Source organism: Hylobates moloch, unplaced genomic scaffold, assembly GCF_009828535.3.
Source record: "Hylobates moloch isolate HMO894 unplaced genomic scaffold, HMol_V3 SCAFFOLD_13, whole genome shotgun sequence".
In the NCBI taxonomy this organism is placed as follows: domain Eukaryota; kingdom Metazoa; phylum Chordata; class Mammalia; order Primates; family Hylobatidae; genus Hylobates; species Hylobates moloch.
The window spans coordinates 42,950,520-42,964,705 of NW_026652288.1; the positions used below are offsets into that span (position 1 = coordinate 42,950,520).

Consider the following 14,186-nt stretch of genomic DNA (forward strand, 5'->3'; position numbering starts at 1 on the left):
AGGCAATCAGCCCTCCTCAGCCTCCCAAAGTGCTGGGATTAGAGGCGTGAGCCACGGTGCCTGGCCACTGTTAAACTTTTATCAAGCCGTAGTGTTGTCTACAGTCCCACAGGCCTATCAGGAATATCAACTAATTTGCAATTAATTGATAAAGTATATATTTGATAGAGAGGCATGTATGGTGTGATCCAGTTGTAGATGGGTGTATGGGATCAACAGTTTCCCTAGGCTTCTCTGTTCATGGGTAGACTTGTTTAGAGGAAAGCCAGTGCTGGGTCCATCTTGTCATGTTAGTGTGTGGTTCCTGAAGAGCTGAGGTTGGAGAGAGGGGCAGCTGCAGATGATGACATGGCATCGTAAACTCAGTGTGACTTCACTGGCAACACTCGAGTCCTTTAGAAAGAAAGGCTGTAGTTGGAAGCTAAATAAGTGTTTTTAAGAAAAATTTGTGAAACATGCCCATAAGCTGAACTACATGGATCTCCAGAGGACAAAGTGAACGAGGGTGGAGCATTTTAGTGTTCTTCCCTCTTCCTCCTGTCACACATGGCATTGTTCTGGTGATATGAAGGCCATAGCTCATGATGGAGGTACCCAGAGTGTCACTGAAGTTCAGATAAATATTGGCTCTTGCATAAATAGAAATTAACATCACGCCAAAAAGAAATTTTTCTCAGGCAAGGTTTAATACGCTTGCAGCTTGAGCAAGGCAAGGGAGAAGCATAAGGGAAAGAGATCCCGGTGCTAGCTCCCCAAAGGGCTAAGCTCTTGTCATTTTAAGGAAGCTGAGGCGAGAAAAGGAGTGATGTGTAGGCACGTAGAGGTGGGGAATTTTTAGCATCTGCACTGTCTGATAACATGCTTCTTTATGTGTCATATGTCTCATTGCCCTGTTAAATCTACACCCCTGGGTGTGATTTTAGTATTATAATGAGATTATGAAGAGGAAAAAAAATCAGTGAAAGGCCAGTGCTGGGTCCATCTTGTCTGTAGCTGGCTGGATCTGATCCAGTTCTTATGGGGAATGCCAGACTCTTCCTTTTGTAACCTTGGGAGATGGTCAGTTCCTTATCAGGAATGCTAGAGTCCCACTTTAGCAACCTTGGGAGACGTTGTTCAAGGAGGTAAATGTTAGGCTCTGTCTTTTATGGTTGGGAATTCAGCTTGGATGGGTAAGTTAGGAGGGGGCGGCTTTCTGCTACGTGACTTGGGTAAGCTTGTTAAGGGAGGTAAGCGGGTAGGGGAGGAAATATGCCCGGACATGTGAGGCCCATGGAGATCCTGAGCTCTGTGTCTCTCGTCTACTGGGACCTATGCAGTCTCAAGAGGAACACTGACAAAGCCCTGAAGGAGAAGACTGAAACCACTCATTTAGAGGAGAATGTAGGAGGGCTAACAGATTATTTGAATGTGTGATAGGGAGTAGATATAGCAAATTAGGGACGTGTTGATTTTGAGATCCCTGTAATAATTTAGAAGTAGAGATGTTCAGTGTTTTTAGGTCCCTGTGATATAGAAGTAGTATAAAAATATGGCTTGAGAGCTTAGAATGGGGTTTGTGTTGAAGATGTGGATTTTGGTAATCAACATATTGGTGCCAGTGCAATTCATGGATGTGGATAAGGTACTCTTGTGAGAGTACATGGAATAATAAGAAAAGAGCTCTGGGGGCAGACAGGCAATACTGGAAAATACTGATCAGTCTTTAGAGAGTCCAGAAGAGAATTGGGACAAAATGGTATACTGGCAGCCAAGGGAGAAAAGAAGTTTGATATCTTTATAAAATTTCTTGCATGCATTATAATACCTGTTGCATAGCCTTAGAGGGATTTAACAATCCAGTCATTAAAGGAAATTTCTTCTCCAAAATCGGCCACACTTGATGCTGATCCTTGTTCTGTCACCAACAATATTACTTTCCTTTTAGCAATTTAAAAAGGAGTAGCCAAGCATTTCCTCTTTTCTAATTAAACAATCACTACTTGCTAATTTAAGAAAGAATTTTAATTTTTAATTTACTCTTTTGTGAAAGATAGCTATGCAATGACTTTGAGCCAAAATATCAGCGAATATTTCTTTGTCAATTAATGGGAACAGAACACAGAATAAAAGCATCCTCATTAAACCATGTTCATATGTTTTTCAGCTTCTGAAATCACTAGTGTCAAATTAATTGAAAGAAGTGTCTCTACACTGTTGGTTTTAAGGGGAGACTTAATCAAGTCAGCCAACAATAATTCTCTATGTTGGTAATTAATGACTTTAATAATTTATCTGGTGTTGAATAATTCCTTTTATGCTTAATGGATCCATAAATAATTATCTAGGATTAGAAGAATTTGCAATATTTTCATTTATGTTAAGCATATCAGAAAGTTAATCACCTAAACCTAGACTAATATAATGAGGAATCTAAAACTCATCGAGGCTTCATTTCTTTTAGATTTCCACTCATGAGCTCTTTTCTCCTTCTGACAGTTTCCAGTTTTAGATTATTTTTTCCCCAAAGTCTTTGATGCTGCTCTGAGCAGCTCTGCACATCTCCAGGGTCTTCAAAGAAGCTATCTCATCTGAATATGAACCCATGAAGATATTTGTGTGATAAGAAATAAATTATATCTTTCTTCCTTGTGCTTTGTGTGCATAGCAGTAGAACTGTTGGGTAATTCTGTAGAAGAAAGTATGTAGTGGAAGCTACTGTTTTATTCCCTTCTGTTTGGGGGTAAGAGAAGTATTGTTTAAATACAACATGAGACAGGGTGAAGAATGCTCCTGGAAGGTTCTTGGCCACCATATACAGACTTATGTGTGGTGTCGAACCTTAGCAGAAGAGGAATTTGGAAGACTAGTGAGGAGAACATTAGATTTTATTGGAGCAGATGAATTGAAAACCCTAAAGAAAACCTTAAGAAGCAGAGAAAGTATAGTTATCTCACAGTGACACTTTGCTGAAGTGTAGGGCAGAAAAGTGATTTTCAAAACAGGTTTTGCATTGGAAATATTTATTTATTTATTTATTTTAAATTAACTTCTATTTCTAATGCCTTAAATCTCACTGAGTTAGTCTGCTAACAAAATTGAAGATAATCTGGAGGCTTTTTCTCAAAGAAACTTCAAATAAATTTTTTTTTTCATATTTCCCCACATGTCTGTTTGATCTTTCAGCATACTATGGATTATACCAGACATGCTCAAATATAAAGAAGTAGGAAAGACTGATCTTAGCTAACTTTTAATACAACAACACCAGGCAAAATTCACTTCCCTTTTGAAAAGTACAATTTAAATCAGTTTCATTTACCAAGTCAAAGGTTAAAGATATTGTCACGAAAAGGAAGTATGAATTTAAAGGGCGTGGATTCTGGCTCAGTTCAGTCTATGCCAATTGATAACTGAGTAGTATTTGCCAAGTTACTTAACCACTCTGAATTTTAGTTTAGGGTCTACAAAATAAAAAGAGTGTGAGGAAGACAAAGTAAGAATATTTTTGGAAAAGGTTTGTAAACAATAAAATTCAAATTCAAAACCATATAATTGAAGTTAATTATCACTAGCAATATAATAATCAGAAAACAATAGTTTTATGTATAGCTCATGTGGGTATTCTTAGTGTTTTGATCAGTAAGTATTCTTAAATAACTTGGTGGATTAATAAGTCTGCAAGAGTAAAAACAAAAACCGTTATTGGTAATTGACCATGAAACAATATATATGTATGCGTATGTATATGTATATGCATGTATGTGTGCCTGTGTGATCTATTACTTTGGGTAGGCTAAGCTGCTGAAATGAATGGACATGAAATGATTAAATAATTGTCTCAAGTTTAATCTTTTTATCTGACTGGCAGCTTCTCTCCTTATAGTTGTCTAGGAACAGGTCTGATATGGCCAGTCTAGCTGTGAGAAGGGGTCCAGTGATTTCCATTCAAGCAAGAGAAGTGGAATTTGCACATGTTGCCTCCTTCCATATCCCATTATCAAGAGCTTGGACACATGGCGATGCCTAACTGCAAAAGAGCCTGGGGATGTATGCCCTCTAGCTTAGCATCTGTATCCTACCTACGTATTAATTACTATCAGAAGAACAACTGATTTTAGTGGATAGTTAGTATGTCCACCATGATGGGAACTGCTTTTTCCTTATTTCTCCCTTAATGAAATACACAGTACATTAAATTATTTACATATTAAATAATATATAATTAGTGCCTGGCATATAGTAAGTACTCAAGTGATAGCTGTTACTGTTATACAAATATTTCATTTCATAACAATGAAGAAGAATGTTGTGTTATTGGTTCAATGGTTGTCATCTGAAAATGTAATAACATTGATGTCCATATTTCATTTGTGATGAGTTTCTTGTAGTCATTAAATCTTTAAAATTCAAGATCTTCAAGTGTGGTGGCTCACGCCTGTAATCCCAGGACTTTGGGAGGCTGAGGCAGGCAGATCACTTGAGTCCAGGAGTTTGAAACCAGCCTGGGCAACGTGGCAAAACCCCATCTCTACTAAAAATACAAAAGTTAGCTGGGTGTGGTGGTGTGCGTCTGTAGTCCCAGCTACTCGGAGGCTGAGGCAGGAGAATTGCTTGAACCTAGGAAATGGAAGTTGCAGTGTCCCGAGATCACACCACTATACTCCAGCCTGTGCGACAGAGTGAAACTCTGCCTCAAAAAAAAAAAAAAAATTCATGTAGATAGAAGGATTTGGATGTGCTAGATGTTAATATTTCATTTATAAGCTTGCTTTGTACTGTCTGTATGAAAACAAATTGATGGTTGAAGAACATGGCTTCAGAAGCAAGAGGAAACAAGACTTTCTTAATTTTATGGCATTTTATAGCTATGGATTTGTTAGGTAAACAAAAATATACAATGTTTTCCTGCAGAAGTTCCAAAATTAATAGATTTATCACCATTTAATTTTAATAAATTATTAATTAGCTCATAAGACATGTCACTCTCCAAACAATTAAATTGCATTAGAGATTAGAATTTGAAGCGTTTTAAAAAATGTTCCTTTTTAAATGAACCCTTTAATTTCAAGATTAAGCAAAATTAAGTATTGAAATTTTTGTGATGCAAAAATAAAGTACTTAATGATATTTGCTGGGAAAACTCTGTGCCTGTGCAATCATGCTGGCTGGAATGCCATGGTCCTGTCTGAGCACAGAAACCTAAAATTAATCTTGACTTTGCCATACATTATCTTTCTCGTGTGTGTGTGTGTGTGTGTGTGTGTGTGTGTTTAACTTTGGGAAGGGGAAGGATAGAACACTTTAAACTTAAATGCCTGTGCTGCATAAGTTAATTATTGTACATTCAATGAGAAATAGTTCCTATTTAATGCTATGCTAGGCAAGTCAACAAACTGGAAGCAAATTTGTACTCACCAACCTCGAATTCAGCACACATAGACTCAAAACATTTGTATTGTATACTATAGCATAGTCAAGATACAAAGACACCTAATTTGCTTTAGCAGCATGCCATGTGTGAGGGCTATTTCATCTCATTGGAGACAATCCCTACTCTTGCCATTCTACAAAATGATTCATTTTCATCTATATAGTCGTGGCACAGGAAGACCTCAGTACCATATGGGTCCACTTGGTTCATGGCCTGTCGTTTTATGATTGCAGATAACTAAAACTATTCTAAGTATCTACCATATAATCAAAAATGTAATAAAAAATAAGGGGATACTAACATGAATTTTGAAGTTAAACAGACCTAAAGTCAAATTTTGGCTCTACCACTTACCAACTGTGCAATGCTATTCAAGTATTTCCGAACATGAGATTTCTGAACATGAGTTTTCTTATCTATAATATATAGATAAGATAAAAACACCTACCTATAATATAACACCTACCTCAAAGGTGTTTTCTTATCTATAATATATAGATAAGATAATAACACCTACCTATAGTATAATAACACCTACCTATAGTATAATAACATCTACCTCAAAGGCTTAATGCGAAGATGAAATGGAGGAATACAAGATATGTAAAATGTGTGGTACACAGAAGGGAACAATACTAAAGTAATAGTGAAATCTTCAGGTAAGCATTGAGGATATCCACAGGATGTTTTTCAGATTCCAGTCTCTATTCTTCATGTTACTCTGTCCCCTGATCTGTATTGCTTGCTTTTGTTTTCCATGATACTATAAACTGGATATGGCACTTCCTGCCATCAGAAGCAGTATCTTGGATTAGTTTGTTTTAGCTCTTGCTCTGTCCTCTGTGCTGCTCAGTTGGAAGAGATTTTAAAGGTTTCACTGGCTTTAGATGGGAACAAGAACATTTTTTAGGTTGATGGGCTTCCCCTATCATTTAACAGCTAACTAAACAGTTCTCATTGCAAAAGAATAAATTGTCCTAGGATGAAAGTAAACTTTGTCAGTTGATCAGAGTATCAGTTTTCTTTCTTTACTTTGCTCCATTTTATTTGGATCATTCGGTATTTTGACCTTTGGAATGGATTATTATTTATTTATTTTGAGACAAGATCTCACTCTGTCACTCAGGCTGAAGTGCAGTGGTGTGATCACGGCTTACTGCAGCCTCAACTTCCCAGGCTCAGATGATTCTCCTACCTCAGCCTCCCAAGTAGCTGGCTGGGAGTACAGGTGCACATCACCTCACCCTGCTAATTTGTTGTATTTTTTGTAGAGATGGGATTTTGCCATGTTGCCCAGGTTGTTCTTGGACTCCTGGGCTCAAGTGATCTGCCCACTTCAGCCTCCCAAAGTGCTGGGATTACAGGCATGAGACATCATGCCTGGCCTGGAATGGATTATTATTATTCTTATTCTTATTTGAGACGGAGTCTCGCTCTGTCACCCAGGCTGGAGTGCAGTGGCATGATCTTGGCTCACTGCAACCTCTGCCTCCCGGGTTCACACCATTCTCCTGCCTCAGCCTCCTCAGTAGCTGGGACTACAGGCGCCCACCACCACGCCCGGCTACTTTTTAAATTTTTATTTTTAGTAGAGATGGGGTTGCACCATGTTAGCCAGGTTGGTCTCGATCTCCTGACCTTGTGATCCACCCACCTCGGCCTCCCAAAGTGCTGGGATTACAGGCGTGAGCCACCGCGCCCGGCCAGGAATGGATCATTTTAACACAAAAGGTGCAAGATTTTTGCTTAAGGATGTTGGTCTTCATGCCCATTTTACATTTTACTTTACCTATCTTTCTCTGGATATGCAACTTTGTCTAAGCCAGGATGCTTGGAGAAAAGTGAGTGTGAAAAAATAGTACCTGAAATGTAGTGTAAGAAGTTGAGTTGCCTTGTTTATGAATATGCTATTAATTTTTTTAAATATTAGTGCAGTGATGTGTATTGCATAATAAAACATCAAGAACTAATGTTCTAGGCATCTCAAAAAGAGCACAGCCAAAACACAACTGTATTTCCCCTATCCTCACAAGTTTGCTTTTTTCTAGTCTTTTTCATCTCAGGATGACACTATCATCCACCTAGTTGTTCAAGCCAAGTATCTAGAAGTTAGCCTTATTCTCCACATTTATCCTATCAGCCAGGTATGATTAAACTAATATTCAAAAGCTACCTCAAGTTGTCTCCCCTCCTCTAACATCATGGCTCAGGTCTACAGCTCTCTTTAGAATCCTCCCATGGATTGTTATACCCCAACAGTACATCCCTCCATGGAGAAGTTGAAGTAATTTTTTTAAAATTTTTCTTTTGTAAAGACAGAGTCACCCTATGTTGCCCAGGCTAGTGTCCAGCTCCTGGCCTCAAATAATCCTCCTGTCTCGGCCTCCCAAAGTGCTTGGAGTAATGTTTTAAAAGTGTGAATGAGACCATGTTGCTCTCCTGCTTGAACTCCCTCAAAGCTTCCCATCTCACCTAGAAGAAAAATCACTCTCCTTACTCAGGCTTACAAAGTCCTACATGATCATTCACCTGTCTCCTCTTTGAGCTTATTTTGTGATCCTTTTCTCACCCCTGCTTCCTGTGCGCTAGCCACATGCTGACCTTCCCCGTCCTGGAGAGCTGTTCCTTCTTAGCATTCCGATGTCAGCCTAAATGCCACCTTTCTAGAGAGGCCTTTTCTATTGCTTTCCATCACACTGTTGCATTTAGTCTTTCTGTGGCATTTATACCCTATGATCACTAGGCTCTCAGCTTCATGAGAGCAACTCCACAGCTTCTCTTCATCACTGTATTTACAGTACTCAGAACTGTGTCTGTCTGTAAGAGGTTTAATACGTATTTGTTGAAAGACTTCTTTTGCTTTTTACTTAAGTAGCATTATTTGCAGTTTGCATCTTAAACAGGACTTAACTTCACATTAATAATGTAAGGGCATTAAGTGATGGTGGGTTGTGCCAATTTATTTTGTGTGTTCAGATTTGATAATTCTATCTGAAATTTGGTGTAGCTGAAACATTCATGTTTTATAACCAAAAGCTGAACAATAAGAATATAATAAACCAGACACTGTCCCCTGCAATGATGAACGTGAAAAACAGAAAAGAGAAAAAATAAATAAGAAAGAGTGTAGTGACAGCCTATAATATACTAAAATGATATTCATGATTATTTAACCTTTAGGTAAAGTATTCAGAGTCCAAGGCAGTTAGGAGGCTTTTCTGTGGAAAGCCGGGATGCTATTTTTTTTGAAGTGCAAATGATTTCTAAATTTGTTATCAGATCACTCTTAACTCATTGGATAATTACAATTAGTTTTTCTTTTACTCTGGGTGTAGCCCTAACTACTAGCAGAGGCAAGAGAATAGAGCTATGCCACTTCCTCCATCAGTAAGGGAGCACTCAATGTAAACTCCCTAGGAAAGAGCTGCTAACAAAAGTCTTTGTGTTTCAATTAAACCAAGGAAAGTGAAGTATCAGGTTGTTGACTATAATTGCTTTTATGGTGATTGCTCTTAGCTGGTATATTTTAATGCCGTTTTCCACTATGTGTTTGGTGAGCTTTGTAGCATATTCTCTCTCACATACACACGCACACAGACTTTTCTTGTCTGTATAGAAAAAATAGTATTACTTGAGGTTTGCTTAAAAATGTTGCCAATTGTGTCAGTATTAGAGATTAAGATATCTCTGCAGTCCATTGCTATTATTACACCTCATTCAAGACATTTTTTAACCTCAAATTCCCCAATAATGTTCTAAAAATAAAGCAGCACAAGAAACAAATATCTTAAAGAGGAAACTGCCTTCTGTGTCTTTGGAATTTCCTCTAGTTCCTTGCTGAGAGCTGGTCTCAGACAGCTGGGGGAAGAATGAATGAATGGATGAATTAATATTACTCCCAAAACTAGCATGCAAGTGTATAAATATCTTCAGGGAGTAAGGCCACCTTGCAACATTATAAATTTTAGGAAGAACTTGACATATATACATTGGCTATAACAAACATTGTATTTAATCTAAATAAAAGTGTTCTTATTTTAAAATGGGTTAGCAAATCTTTTTAGTGTTAATGATGCATGCCATGATCATGCACATTGAAGTGAAGCAGTATGCTTCGTCACTATTGTGTTGTTCTTGTCATGTGAAAAAACTAAAATTCAAACAACCAAAGGGGACAGTTGAGTCCTGTGTAACAATATATTATGTGTTTTCTTTTTTCAAGTATAAAAAACGGGCACTTGGATTCTATGTATGTAAGGAACTTATATGTTTTCTGGTTCTTATGAACTGCTCAACCCTTGTCAGCTAGTGTCATTATAAGGTTTAAGGCATTTCTTGTCTATTTTTCATGTACCATTGGGAGTTGTTCATGCTATTAAAATACAGTTTGACTGTAACCCTGGTGTACGTAGCATCTGAAAGTGGCTATCTATCCAGGAAGTAGCTTAAGCCCTGGAAAGCTGTAGTTCAGCATGTTTTAATTTTGGTAATTCATTATGTGGTGTGTATAGGACAGAGGATTAAATGCCATCCCTGTCCCCTTGGACTCATAGTAAGAGCATCAGATTAGTGATTTCCAGAAAATAAGCAAAACACACCTTTAAAGAAACCTCTGTTTTGATTATTTCCTGCCCCTATGCCATTAGGGATTTGCTGTTAGAGTCACAGATAAACTAAAAAGGTTAATAGGCTGTCATGGAGCAGTGGGAAAGGAGTCAGCCTGGAGAACAACAGACTAGTGTGGAGCCCAGAAGCCATTTAACGATGGCTTCCGTAGATCACATAAATAAATCCTCTCTGTGGAAATTGCAGCACAAAAATTGCTCTGCTTTTGTGATTGAGGTTTTCAAGCTGGTCTTCTTTATTTCTAGAGAGGATATGCTTTATGATGCCCCCACATAGGAAACTTTAAGAACATGGAGAAAATTTGTGACATCCAGACCTCATAGTTTAGGAGTCACATCTTTCTATTTGTGTTGGCATTGATGTTGGTAACACTGATGCATTCAGTTAGTATGAATTGATAGTTTCTACTTTTAAATGATTGTCTACGATTATAAATATTTCTGATGGATGTAATCATGTAGACTGTTTGTTCTTATTTCCCAGTGATTCTTGACAATGGCCAAGCAGTACAAGACATCTGAATCCTTTATATGAAGTCAAAAATAATTTTAGGCTTGGTAAAGGATAAATCTTCTAAGTTGGTTTTTTGAATTATATTTGTAAATTTTGAATAATATTTTGTAAATTTTCCATTGTCATGTTCTAACAGAAAGTGAGCCCCTCTGATGATTTGACTGGCATGACAGATGAGCCCCTTGCTTAACTATTGTAGGACCTATTTTAAAGAGGCAGGTAGAAGTTTTGGTAATTGTTCTTTGGGTACCAGCAGAAAAAATAGCTTAACTTTTCTAATTTTTAGCATTTCAAAAGAGAGCAGAGGTGAGTTATAAAAAGAGAATGAATACCATCTCATCTTGTTCTTTCAAAACTCCATCCTCAAGACACCAATGTGGCTGATTTGCCTAGGTAGCTGAGGGTGTGCTATAGGAACTGAACAGAGGTTCACAGACAGCGAAAGTCACCTCATGTGGGGGTATTCGTAGTTTAAACTTTCTTGAAGATTAACTTTGTATAGCTAGTTCATACCTTTCATATATATGAGAACATTCATCACAACATTTCCTGTATTTAAAAAATAGAGATCTGTTCTGATTTGTGTTACAGTTTGTATTTTCCAAGTGAGGAAGGTAAATAAGCTTTTTTTTTTTTTTTTTTTTTTGTAAAAGGAATTGTAGACCAGTGACTACAGAATTGCATTATTGTGGAATTGTGGAATGCAGTTTGTGGACGTGAAGATCTGACACTAAGAATTTTTCTTTTTTTAGAAGAATCTGAAAAAAAAGTAAAAACAAAAATTATTAAAAGGAAAGAAAAGGAAAGTAATAGACACATACTCAAGTTGAAATAAATGCAGTAAACAAATAATATACAAATGCAAATCTAATTGTGAAGTCTGATGTTTTACTAGTTTTTTCAGTGATATCTGGATATTTAAAAGTCACCTGAATATTTCTTGAAAGTTCATTTTGATATTGTAAGGAGAGTGAAATTCTGTTTGATACTTCACCATTAAAAAATTGGGCTATTATGCTACAGAAGTATAGTAACTAAAATGGCATGGTACTGGCATAAAAACAGATATAGATCAGCGGAACAGAAAAGATAACCCAGAGATAAATCCATACATCTACAGTAAACTCATTTTTTGACAGAAGTGCCAAGAATATACGTTGGAGAAAGGAACTTCTCTTCAATAAGTGGTGCTGAGAAAAGTGGATATCCATATGCAGAAGAATGAAAGTTACCTCTATCTCTCTTCATACACAAAAACCAAATAAAAGTGGATTAAAGACTTAAATCTAAGACCTCAAACATTGAAACTACTAAAAGAAAACATAGGGGAAACTCTCCAGGACATTGGACTGGACAAACATTTCTTGAGTAATACCCCACAGGCACAGGCAACCGAAGCAAAAATGGACAAATGGGATCACATCAAGTTAAAAAGCTTCTGCACAGCAAAGGAAACAATCAACAAAGTGAAGATACAACCCAAAGAATGGGAGAAAATATTTGCAAACTACCCCTCTGACAAGGGATTAATAACCAGAATATATAAAGACCTCAAACAACTCTATAGGAAAAAATCAAATAACCCAATTAAAAAATGAGCAAAGGATTTGAATAGACATTTTTCAAAGGAAGACATACAAATGGCAAACAGGCATATGAAAAGTGCTCAACATCATTGATCTTCAGATAAATGCATATCAAAACTACAATGAAATATTATCTCATCCCAGTTAAAATGGCTTTTATCCAAAAGACAGGCAATAACAAATGCTGGTGAGGATGTGGAGAAAAGGGAACCCTCTACACTGTTGGTAGGAATGTAAATTAGTACAACCACTATAGAGAACAGGTTGGGGGTTCCTTAAGAAACTGAAAATAAAGCTAACATATAAGCCAGCAATCCCACTGCTGAATATATGTCCAAAAGAAAGGAAATCAGTAGGTTGAAAATATATCTGCATTCCCATGTTTATTACAGCACTATTCAACATAGCCATGATTCGAAAGCAACCTGTGTTCATCAGTAGATGAATGGATAAAGAAAATGTGCTACACATACACAATGACGTACTATTCAGCCATAAAAAGAATGAGATCCTGTTATTTGCAACAAGATGGATGGAACTGGAAGTCGTTATGTTAAGTGAAATAAGCCAGACACAGAAAAAAAAAACATTGCTTGTTCTCTCACTTATTTGTGGAAACTAAAAATTAAAATAATTGAGCTCATTGAGATAGAGAGTAGAAGGATGGTTACCAGTAGCTGGGAAGAGTAGTGAGGGTGGTGGGGGGAAGTGGGGGAAGTGAGGATGGTTAATGGGTACAAAAAATTGTTAGAAAGAATGAATAAGACCTAGTGTTTGTTAGCACAACAGGGTGGATGGTAAAAAATAATTTACTTGGAGACTTAAAAGGACACTTAAAAATAACTAAAAGAGTATAATTGGATTGTTTGTAATACAAAGGATAAATGCTTGAGGTGATGGATACTCTTTATCTGAATGTGATTATCATGTGATAAGGCTGAGTACAGGTGTAAATATTACTTTTGAGGTGAAATATCATATGTACAGAACTCAGTTTTAGTTCTACCCCTAGTAATCACTAAACACACACACACACAACACACACACACACAATTTTTATCAGCATACACACTGCTTCTTGGCTAGTGAAACCGTATGATTTTAAAAATTGACCACACTTGATGCTTTTTATGAATATGAACACATGCTAAGAATAAATATAAAGAAGCTTATAATATATTGGGCTCTGGGCCTGTGCCCAGATACTATCACACATATTTTAGTTTCAATACTGATTATGATTTGGAGTTTTCAAGTGCACATTTTTTCAACATTGTTTTGGTATTTTCATTGGTAAGACAAGGCAGGAAAATGAGAGCCAAGAGGTTCTCTGCTATAATCAGTCATTGTTTATTCACAGAATCCTAGTCTGCAATAGGTTGCTGAATATTTGATTTTTGTAATTTGGAAATTCCTTTTCCTGTTTACTACCCATATTAGTATTGTTGACGTTTGGACTGCTGTTCTGTGCTCAGATTTTTTCCTGGAAGTGAGGTGTATCACCTTAACGAGCTTTTTCTTAGTAAAACACATACGTTGTGCAATACTTTCTGATTTCATGCAAAGCTTATGCTCATTATGAAAATAGCTTGCAGAAAATGCTTGTACTGTGACTGGTTTTTGGAACTAAATTCCTTGGAGGAAAAACAAGGCTGCATGATTTTAATCTTGAGGGAGCATAGTGTTAAAATATAGCAACAACAGCTATCTAAAGTAATATTATATGTAGCATTCAATAATATATGCACAAGACTTCATATTGTCAGGCAAAATAGTAAAATTAATATTGATGACTTAGAGAAATATAGACAACAGAAACTGAACCTCTAGTTTATAAAATGGTGCAAATTCAATAGAAGACTTACTGTGAAGATTGTTAGTGGTATTCCTGCAGTAATAGGTATTGGAGGTTCTGAGGATTATATGAAAACCATGATCATTTGGAAGCTATTACTGACCACAATTTGTGACAGGTTTGCAGATGGATTAATACATAGTGAACTAAAGTGTACCTTAATAGCACTTATGAGGGAATGCAATTCAGTCAT

At 36.8% G+C, this 14,186-nt stretch overlaps 1 protein-coding gene across 1 annotated transcript in view; it reads left to right on the plus strand.

Moving 5' to 3' along the window:
* Positions 1 to 14,186, plus strand: part of TAFA2 (TAFA chemokine like family member 2) — a 578,950-nt gene that overhangs the window by 192,026 nt on the left and 372,738 nt on the right. The gene's annotated exons all lie outside the window — the stretch shown is intronic.